The sequence below is a fragment of the Dipodomys merriami genome, unplaced genomic scaffold (assembly GCF_024711535.1).
Source record: "Dipodomys merriami isolate MVZ:Mamm:240054 unplaced genomic scaffold, mDipMer1.0.p SCAF_648, whole genome shotgun sequence".
In the NCBI taxonomy this organism is placed as follows: Eukaryota; Metazoa; Chordata; class Mammalia; order Rodentia; family Heteromyidae; genus Dipodomys; species Dipodomys merriami.
Window position 1 is genome coordinate 493,380 of NW_027206233.1, and position 10,788 is coordinate 504,167.

At 42.8% G+C, this 10,788-nt stretch overlaps 1 pseudogene; it reads right to left on the bottom strand.

Annotated features, from left to right (window-relative positions):
• Positions 1-4,180: 4,180 nt before the first annotated feature.
• Positions 4,181-9,903, bottom strand: LOC138815530 (tubulin beta-2 chain-like; annotated as a pseudogene).
• Between the last annotated feature and the right edge of the window lie 885 nt (positions 9,904-10,788).

Consider the following 10,788-nt stretch of genomic DNA (forward strand, 5'->3'; position numbering starts at 1 on the left):
TTATTGTTTCATATGAATTTTTGGATTGACTCTTCTATTTCCTTGAAGAATGAGGTTGGAATGTTGATAAGTATCACATTGAATTTGTAGATAGCCTTGGGAAGTATTGCCATTTTCACGATGTTAATCTTTCCAATCCAGGAGCATGGGAGTTTTTCCCATTTTCTAAGTACCGTTTTTATTTCATTTTTCGTTTTTGAAGTTTTCATCATAGAGGTCCTTCACTTCTTTGGTTAAGTTAATTCCTAGGTATTTTATTTTTTGGGGGGCTACTACAAATGGAGTTGCTTTCCTAATTTCAGCCCCACTTTTCTAACATTTGTTACCTTTTCCTCCTTTTGGTGCTGGGGACTGAACAGAGAGTCTTGTGCATGCCAGGGATGTACTCTACCATTGAGTTGCATATTCACCCAGAGCTTTGCTTATCATACTAGTCAAGGACTCTATTAAGTATTTGATACAATTACCAAGGTACATGAGAATAAGGGAGATGCTGCACTTAGCATTTGGACAAAATAATCACCCTGTATATAGGAGTCACCTCAATGTTGGCTTGTGTGGCAATGAGTGCAGACCTCTGGCTAGGAGGAAACAAAAGCCATGCCTGAGAAATATATGGTGATCTACTGATATAATTATCAAGAAGAGTTTTCTGAGGGGTGAGGCAAGAGTTATTAATTGTGAAACAAGAACTACTTCGTCAAGAGTGTAAAGTAATAATCCAAAGCCACCAGAAAAGGCTCATAAATGAGTATTTAAGAGAAAACAAAAAAATATTCTTAGTCATTTGTTGTTGAGGGATTTAATTTTTTGAGTTCCAAGTATATTTTAGATATGAGACCCTTGTCCGTTGTATGGCTAGTAAAGATCTTCTCCCAATCGGTGGGCTTTCTATTGATCTTGCTAGCTATGCCGTTTGCCATGCAGAAGCTCTGCAACTTTATGCAATCCCATTTGTCCAATCTTTCTTTGATTTGTTGTGTTTCCTGGTCTCTATTCAGAAAATTTCGGCCTGAGCCAAGGAGACCTAGGGTTTCTCCTATTCCATCCTGTAATGTTTTCAGTGCCTGCTTTGACTCCGAGGTCTTTGATCCATTTGGAATCGATTCTGGTGCAGGGTGATATATAAGGATCTAGCTTTAGTTTTCTACATGTAGTTAACCAATTTTGCCAGCACCATTTACTGAAGAGGCTGTCTTTCTTCCATTCTATTGTATCAAATCCTCAAAGAAACAACTGCCCAATAAATAAGTGGGCTAAAGACTTAAAGACAAACTTCTCTGAAGTAGAAAGAAGGATGGCCAATAGACACATGAAGAAATGCTCAACATCCCTAGCCATAAAAGAAATGCAAATCAAAGCAACATTGAGATACCACCTCACAACAGTTAGAATGGCAAAAATCAAGAATTCTAACAACAACAGATGCTGGAGGGGATGTGGACAGAAGGGAACCTTACTTTATTGTTGGTGGGAATGTAAACTTGTTCAACCACTTTGGAAAGAAGTATGGAGGTTCCTCAAAAGACTTCACATAGACCTCCCCTATGACCCAGCAATCCCACTTTTGGGAATTTACCCAAATATTTACAAACAAGACCACACTAAAGCTTCCAGCACAACTATGTTTATTGCAGCATTATTTACCATAGCTAAGATATGGAACCAACCCAGATGCCCTTTAGTAGATGAATGGATCAAGAAAATGTGGTATATATACACAATGGAATTCTATGCCTCCATCAAAAAGAATGACATTGCCCCCTTTGTTAGGAAATGGAATAACTTGGAAAAAATATATTAAGTGAAGTAAGCCAGGCACAAAGAAACACAGGTCCCATGGTTTCCCTTATTTGTAATATCTAGTATATGTATGAGTCAAGTGGAAAAAGTAAGATAATGTGATGTTAGGAAAATGAATCCTTAGATAAGTATCTTAATGTTTTTTTTCTTTCATGCATGTGTTTCTAATGCATTTATAAGATTATTTCTTTGTTGCTTTGTATGTCCCTCCCCCCACAGTATAACCCCCGCTTTCAATATATTTGATGTCAGTATAACTTGTGGAGGAGATGGGGAAAAACAAGTCGTTTAAGGATTCAGGTGGACCTGTTGCAACAATGAAAAGTACAAATTGTCATGTCAAAAACGAGCTTTACAATGTCGGTGGGGGTGAGATGGGGAAGGATTGGGTGGGCGGGGAGGGGGAGGCTGGGAAGGGAGGTGAAGGGTAAACAAAGGAGGAGGCTGCAATGCTTGGTAAGAAATGTATTCATTACCTTGCCCATGTAATTGTAACCCCTCTGTACAGTATGTTCACAAATAAAATAAAATTTAAAAAATATTCTTAGTCAAATACTGGTAGATATGCTAGGTGGGACCTCCATCACAGCTTGGCCTCAATCCTTAACCCACTGAGGAGTGAGAGTGCTTTGGCCAGACCTGCCTTCAGTTCTGACCCAGCAGCCTTATTGGGTTTGGGGATCATCCAACCTGATCAGTTCCAGTACTAGAGACCCAGGAATGTCAATTTGCTGGCCAACACCTACTCCCTAGGACTCCCACATTAGAAGCTAATTGCACTTTGATATGCCTTGAGGCAAGGACAGAAAACATCTTGCTTCTAGTCACAGATCACCCCCTGGGGAAGTTTACTTTCTAATGAGTGAGATCAGCTTGGCTTAAAGATCTATACCCCACTCATCTCCACCCTACTCCAACCTCAGGCCTGGTAGAGGAAAGCTTAGGGAAATTACTATTTCCCAACTTTACTAGCAGCAAGGAACTTGCACCTCCCCCAGTTGTATCTTTTCCTTAGAGCTTTCTAAAAGTTGCTAAGTTCCCATAGGTCCTGTTTCTGAATAAAAAGGGGCTTACAGGTTATTGGTGGCCATGGAGGAATGCCTGGCACAGACAACCTACCTGAAGCCTCACTGCAAGAAGAGTGAAAGATTCTGGCAAAAAGAACCCTTGACTGATGTGGCCTCCTGTGAAAACAGAAGTGTTCGAGCTCTTCCTGGCCATTGTAGGTTCTAAGCAATTGAGATTTCCATCTTAGTCATGTAAAGTAACCATACCCAACAGGCTAGCTCCATGCATCCCTTTTGTCCTTACAACTCCCCCTCGGCCTCAGATAGCTTTGAATGCTGGAAAAGTGAGTATGAGAATGGCTCATTGGGCCATGTCTCCCCTTCTCTCCTTCACTTGGAAGGACAGAATCAAGCAGTTCTTGATACACTATGGGGCTGGTCAGCTTTTCACTCCCTCAAAGAGCTAGACACACTTCTCTCCTTAATGTTGCCAGATGCCTTGAGAAACTACCCGGGCAACCAAGATCTTGCACTCATCCTGTGAGTTCTGCTTCACTGTAAACTGAACTGTAAGCACAGGGATCGGGGTTCCTGCTACAGTTTCTGGAGAATGTGACTGCAATCCCTCTGATGGGGCATGAGACAAGAACCTATCATTGTGTGAAGGAGAAGTAGATCTGTAATGGCCAGTATTCATAACTGCCTTTTGTGGTTCCATTCCCAAAGAGGAATGTGTAATGGGTGGCAGGTATAGCCAGTCCTGTGTCAGAATAAAGGAGGAAGAGGCCCTGCTACCTCAGTGCCCAGACAAGCCTTGAACGTCAATCCTGTCAGTACTCCAAACATCAAATTGGTACTAGGAAAATTGTAACATCTAGTTTTAGTTTTCTTTCTCTTCAAACTGCTTTTTTGCTACTGGCATGCTATTGAGAGATTGCTAACTTTAAAACTGGGCCAGGGAAAATAAAAAAATATTGGCATTTGTCATACTCCTCTTCAAAATAGCAGGAATACCATGAATTTGAAACTCCTCTTGAGCACCAGTCCTATATTGCTAAGATTAAATCCTGCTGGCCACCTTTATATTTCAAATACATTGAAAGAATAAAAGGGATTCTTAAGAAGAATAAGGACTAAGAGTATAAAATGTATACTTCTTTATTTATATAAATAAGGCTTTCATACAATTATATTTAAAAGAAATCTGTATTTTTACATTCACCACCAGTGAGTTTCTGACAGGAAATGCTGTGCATAATGATACACAGCAAGGATCCCACTCCAGGACAACAGGAGCTCAGGAAAGCACCATTAATTTGAGAAGTAGGCAGGCTCTGACACTCCTGTTGCACTGCTAGCAATGGGAAGTCTTAAACTAGTTCCTCCACCAAGTCTTCTTCAAATTCCCCCTGTTCATCAGCAGTGTCATCTTGGCACTGCTGGTACTCGGACACCAGGTCATTGATATTGTTCTCAGCTTCAGTGAACTCCATCTCATCTATGCCCTCACCTATGTACCAGTGCAAGAATGCATTGCACTGGAACATGGCACTGAACTGCTCTGAGATGCACTTGAAGGGATCCTAGATGGCTATGTTGTTGCCGATGAAGGTGGCCGACATCGTGAGTCTATGTGGGGGTGGGGTGGGGGGGAAAGGAAGGGGGGATGTCACACACAGCCATCGTCACATTGTTGGAGATCCAGTCTCCAACGTAGCTGCTGTTCTTGTTCTGCATGTTGAGCATCTGTTCATCCACCTCTTCATGGACATGCAGCCTCGGAAGATGGCAGCCGCTGTCAGGTAGCAGCCATGGTGGAGATCACAGGTGACCATCAAGTTCTTAGGGTCAAATATCTGCTGGGTGAAGCTCACGCACTGAGAGAGCATGGTACTGCTGGCTGGCAAGGCTGGCCAGGGGCACAAAGCCAGGCATGAAGAAGTGCAGGCGGGAAAGAGCACCATATTCAAGGCCAGCTTGTGCAGGTGTGCATTCAGCTGGCCAGGGAAGCACAGGCAGATGGTAACCCCGCTGTTGGTGCCTGACACCAGGTGGTTCAGGTTGCCATAGTTGGGCGTGGGCAGCTTCAAGTTACAGAAGCAGATGTTGTACAGGGCCTTGTTGTCGATGCAGAAAGTTTTATCTGCATTTTCCACCAGCTGGTGGACAGAGAAGATCGCGTTGTAGGGTTCCAGCACTGTGTTTGACACCTTTGGGGAGGGCATGACACTGAAGGTGTTCATGGTGTGGTTTGGGTACCCCTCTTGAATATTGTTGAGAATCAGGGTGCCCATGCTTGACCCGGTGCCACCTCCCAAAGAGTGGGCCAGCTAGAAACCCTGTAGATAGTCACACCTTTCTGACTTCCGCCTCACCACATCCAGTACCGGCTCCACCAGCTCAGCTTCCTCTGTGTAGTAGCCCTTGGTCCAGTTATTGGTTGCCCCGCTCTGGCCTATCAGACACAAGCCATGATGGGACACACACTCCAAGAGTATTTACTGTGCCATTTGCATTGTGAAGACAACAGGACTCTTCTGAGCCAACCTTTGCTTTTAATTTAGATAACTTTGGTGAAATAAAGGAAATGTTTTCATTGTATCTGGGACCCTACAAATCACCCAGGTTCTAAAGAAATAAAGACAATGTGGAGGAAGATACATTTTAACCCAAATCAACTACTTGTAGAAATGAAGAACAGAGCCTGCCTCAATACTGGAAATGTAATTAGTTTCACAGGAGGGACAGGAGCCCATTGTGATCATAGGAAAGCTAAGCTGCAAGCACTTGTCTGCACCTTGCTCACACATAGCTATGCTTTGATTTCTGGTGTCCTGAAGTAGTTCTCTGTTATTGCCGGGCCTTTGAAATGACCAGCAGTGCTGAATCCTTGTTGGAGGCTTTCCCTGATTGCTGATCTTTCCCTTCAGAGGCTTCTATGTCATGGAGGGCTTGCAGAGTTGCACTGATCTGAGCTGTCTGAGTGGCCAGGGGCATGACTCCAGTGGAATGGAATAGGTGGGTTAGGTGAGGACAATATCTAGGTGTATAAAGGCTCAGCCCAGCACTGGAGTGCCTGGATGTTAGGACCCATAGACCATGATGACATACCAAATATGAAGTTGTCTGGCCTGAAGCTCTGGCCAAATGGTCCTGATCTCACTGAGTCTAAGGTTCCAGGCTCTAGGTCCACCATGATGGCCCGAGGAACATATTTTTTGCCTGTGGAGACAAGAGTTGACTTAGGCCTATAATTGACAAGAAACTTAGGGGCAGAGCTTATGATTCTGAGTGACTCTCAGCATTCATTACAGAAATTACAGCATTTGAGACATGGAAACAGAAAAGATTGGTTCAGCCATTGAGGGATTTTTTGAAGAGGAGATTAGCAGTGGTTCTCTCACTTCAGCCCTCCCTTCTTTTCAGGCCTCCTGGTCACTTCCGCCTTTTGCACACCATCCCATCCCTGCCAATCCTCCAGGGCTAGTCAGTCTTTACTGATGCAGTCAATATAAGCTAGCTTATGTGGATTCAGAACAGGCAGAAGAAAGTAGAAATGCATTTGGAAGGTGGATGGAAAATGCCTCTCAACTGTGACTACCCTTTTTGCCCTTTGGCCAATGAGACAGTCATGAGACAATCAAATTGCTTCAGCTTTCTTGTCATCAAGAGGTGATTCAAACTTATGCATTCTCTTTCTTGACACTGTCTTTCAAATTACAGAGGAACAATATGGTAATCTTGCTTCACAAAAAAAAAATGGAAAAGACAACATTGAAGGAAAAGCTCATTGCTTCATGATGAGTGTTGGGCTGTTAAGAGCCAGTTGTCATTGTTGGAGTTTTTTAAAGTTACTCACCCATAAATCCTTACAGGTGTCTTCCTTGCCAAGGTAATTCAAGTGATTGATTGATATTACCCTTTAAAACTTCCATGGAGATGTTGAATATTTTTGTGATTACCATCTTGTTGTGAGATGAAATCCACTTCTGACTTAGTAAGGAATGGACTTGAGAATTCTGATAATTCTCTTAGAACTTCAATTCTGAAGGAAGCTAAATAAATCTTGATAGGATAAGAACAAATATATGTGAACTAATCTTTCCTCTTCATCCCTTTTCCTTCCCCAGTACTGTTAATTGGGCCACTGGCTCCTCTTCTCCAGTTCCAAATGCCTCAGGCCTTAACCCATTCCTTCTCCACCTCCTCGCATTTTTCTCGTCTCCATTCCTGCCAGTTTTCATCTTCAGGTTCACCTTTAATTCACCTGCTATTGTCTCTGCACATTCCAACACTGTAGATTCCACCAAATGTGGCTTGTCAAGGGAAATAATTATACACTATTTTCTTCTCATATACTTGTACTGTACTCTATAGTAAATCCACTGGCTACATAGCATGTACCTGTTATTAAGTATGATGTCATGTAGAGACACTTGAATGTGTGTGGCAGATTATTTGTAGGTTCTATACAAATACTATTTTATATAAAGAACTTGAGTGTGTGATGTTGTTATTGGTGGGGGTCCTCGAGCCCATTCCATGAGGATACTGAGGGGTGATTGAATTTTAAGTAATGGTGCTGTTTTCATACTTCTTTAAATGAACTTATGAACTTATTAAAAGACTATTTTTTCAGCCCTTTGTTTATGGATCAAATCTATAATCCTAGCTAATCAGGAGGCTGAGATCTGAGGATCATGTTTCAGTGTTGGCTCAGAAGGGAAGGAATGTACTTGGAACTCTTATTTCCAATTAACCACGCACACACGCGCGCGCGCACACACACACACACACACACACGCACCACAACACAACACAAAGCTAGAAGAGAAGCTCTATCAATTGAGCCACTAGTAGACTTCCATGTGAACAGTGACCTGATTGAGCCTCACAGGTGTCTGCTGGACCAGACATCCATTAAAAGGGCTAAAGGATGCAGATATCTCATACAAGCTGTGTGACATCTCTGATTGGGTCTGGGATGGATATGGCCACAGACTGTCCTATGACCTTGAGAGTCATATAGCTCTCTCCTACAGACAATTAAACCCTGTACAAAGCATCCCAGTAAGTACCTTCCCTTAGGACCCCTCCTGTCTAGCAAGACATTTGATATTCTCTTCTTCAATAAATCATTGCTGTTTTATTCTTCCCTCTGCATCCATGAACTCATTCTTTGAGATCATAGAGACAAAAGATGTGATTCAGTTATTAGGTTTTCAGTATCAACATGATGGCCTGCTTCAAAACAGAACTTTTTTCTGCTTCCTGGGCACCAAAGCTGGTGGATCCTGAATGCTTTTATCTTGAGCCCTTTTTGTGTTGCCACCAAACCTGTGCTAGAGTATCATCAGTGCCCAAGGGACACACCGGGAATGCGTTTGTTCCAATCACACATGGTATACCTAGGTGTTGAGTCTGCAAACATGATGGGTACTCACAGATGTGTGACTTAGTGATGTCAGCCACTCAGCACAAGGTTTCCCTGGACCAGAGTCTCATCTCCATGCATTGATTGGATGATAGGTGAAACCTTTGTTTCTCATACACAGATTATATCCTGATTGTTCCTAGCAAATGAATTCCATAGACCACAGGGGAAACAAGCTGAATCCTTCTTTTAGTCATTTCTTCCCTAACACTGACACATCTGCTCCTTGAAGACACCATGGCCACATACCTCTCAGTAGAGGCTTTCCAAGACCCTACTCCATCATGTCACCCACCCACTTCAGATCTTTTAGCAGCCACTTTCCTCTAATAAACACTTCCCTCACGTCCAGCCTCCCCTATGAAAGTCTTCACTGTTGGGTTTTTATCCTAATGTAGGGGTCACATGCTTAACTATCAAGGTCATGGTTATTTGATATCTTTGGGGTCTACACACAGGACTGCTCAAGGCCATATTGATCCAATGTCTATGGCTCTGTTCACAAGACTGCTCAGTGCCATGGTGATGGGATGTATAGTGTCTGCATATGGGACTGCTCAGGACTATAGTGAATGATGCAGAATATCCATAGAAGGGCACCATTTTCCCATTGAGATTTTCAGCTTTCATTACTTGTGTATAGCTGGTATTCCACACAGCACTCTAAAATCTATGGGAATTTAGGAGAGAGCCTCTTTATCATGAGTTAGCAGAGAATGGAATAAAATAGAATACTCAGCTGTAGTGGTGGTGGCTCTAGCTGGTATTTCTTGATACTCAGCAGCTAAGATCTGAGGATCTAAGTTCAAGGCCAGTCCAGGCAAGAAAATTCAGTGAGATTCTTATCCCTAATTAACCACCAAAAATCCCGAAGTAGAACTATGACTGAAGTGGTAGAGCACTAATCTTCAGCAAAAAAAAATCCAAATCAATGTTTATGCATTAATTTAAGCCTTAGGACCAACACACACACACACACACACACACACACACACACACACAGAGAGAGAGAGAGAGAGAGAGAGAGAGAGAGAGACAACCATTTGTCCAGCACTGGTGGCTCACACACCTGTAATCCTAGCTATTTAGGACGCTGAGGTCTGAACTTCAGAGTTTCAATCCAGCCTAGGCAGAAAAGTTTGAGACTTATCTCCAATTAACCACCAGAAACCAGAAGTGGTCCTGTGGCTCAAAGTGCAAAAGCACTAGCCTTGAGGGACAGTGTCTAGGTCCTGAGTTCAAGCCTTTCGACTGACAAGAAAAATAAAATGTAACACCTGGATCAGGTCCTTTGTCTCCTTTGTTTGAGGAAAGAGTCTACAGACAAAAAGGAAGAGGTAAGACAGCATAACTTTATTGAAGGAAAAGACCATCAGAACCCTTGCTAGACAGGAGAGGCCCATGGGAGGGAAGGCACTAGTTGGTGTGGGTTATGTAGGTATTAATGAGGTGTCTTTAGGAATGAACTATATGTCTCTCAAGACCATTGGACAGTCTGCAGGTCATATCACTCCCCAGGCCTAGTCAGAAGCTCCACAAAGCCAACCCAAGATCTTTATGCATTCTTTAGTCCTTCTGAGTAAGTTATAATTTTGGTACCTACCTCTGGGGTATAGTCACCTCATCACAGTGTTCATTGTTCGAGGGGCGATGGGCCATGATATGATGTCAAGGAGCCTGCACACAGGACTGCTCAAGGCCAAAGTAAAAGAGAACTTCTATGGGAGAGAGACTTTGCCTCCATTGCACAGACATGCTCTTTTTATGCTCTGATAACTCTGGGCGGTTTTTCCATGTTTTCTCATTTTTTTCTCCAATGCTTTAGATGGAAACCAGGACATCATGCATGTAAGGCACGCACTTTCCCATTGCACTTATATTTCTTTCCTTGGATTTGTTTTTAAATGAGCAGTAGATTTCATCTTTGTGTATAGGAAAATAGTTATCAAATATCTCCATTTTAAAGGTTTCAGCTGATGAAGTAGCACAGTATTTTTTATAATCTAAAATAGAGATATTCTGCCTTGGATATGTCCAGAGGCCTCAAACATAAAAAGGCTTGGGATAACTGCTGTGCAATTGGAAAGGCCAGGTTGAAGCCTTTTCCTTTTGCTCCAGCTTGCTGTTGCACCAGTGCTCCTTTCACCAGAAATGCTCATTTTCTCCATTTCTGCTCTTTGACACTTAGCTAGAGGAGTCAGCTCCAGCCCTCTGAGAACTCTCTATGGGGGTGCGGAGTGGGGATTCCAGTATGGGAGAGGGCTTCTCTTCAACCTCCATCTTTTGTGCTGGTCTTGGGCTTGATCTCAGGGACTGGCTCAGTCAGTTTTTCTGTTTGTTTATTTTTTCTTGTTTGTTTGATTTTTAGTCAAGAGCAGAACTTAGGCAACAGTTTCACTTCCAGATATTTGGGCTCCTAATTAGTGATGAGTCTCATGAACTTCCCTACAAAGGCTGGCTTTGAACCTCATTCCTCAGATGTTTGCCTCATGAATAACGTGGATTATAAGCATGAGTCACAATCACCTGGCAGAGAGAGGGGTC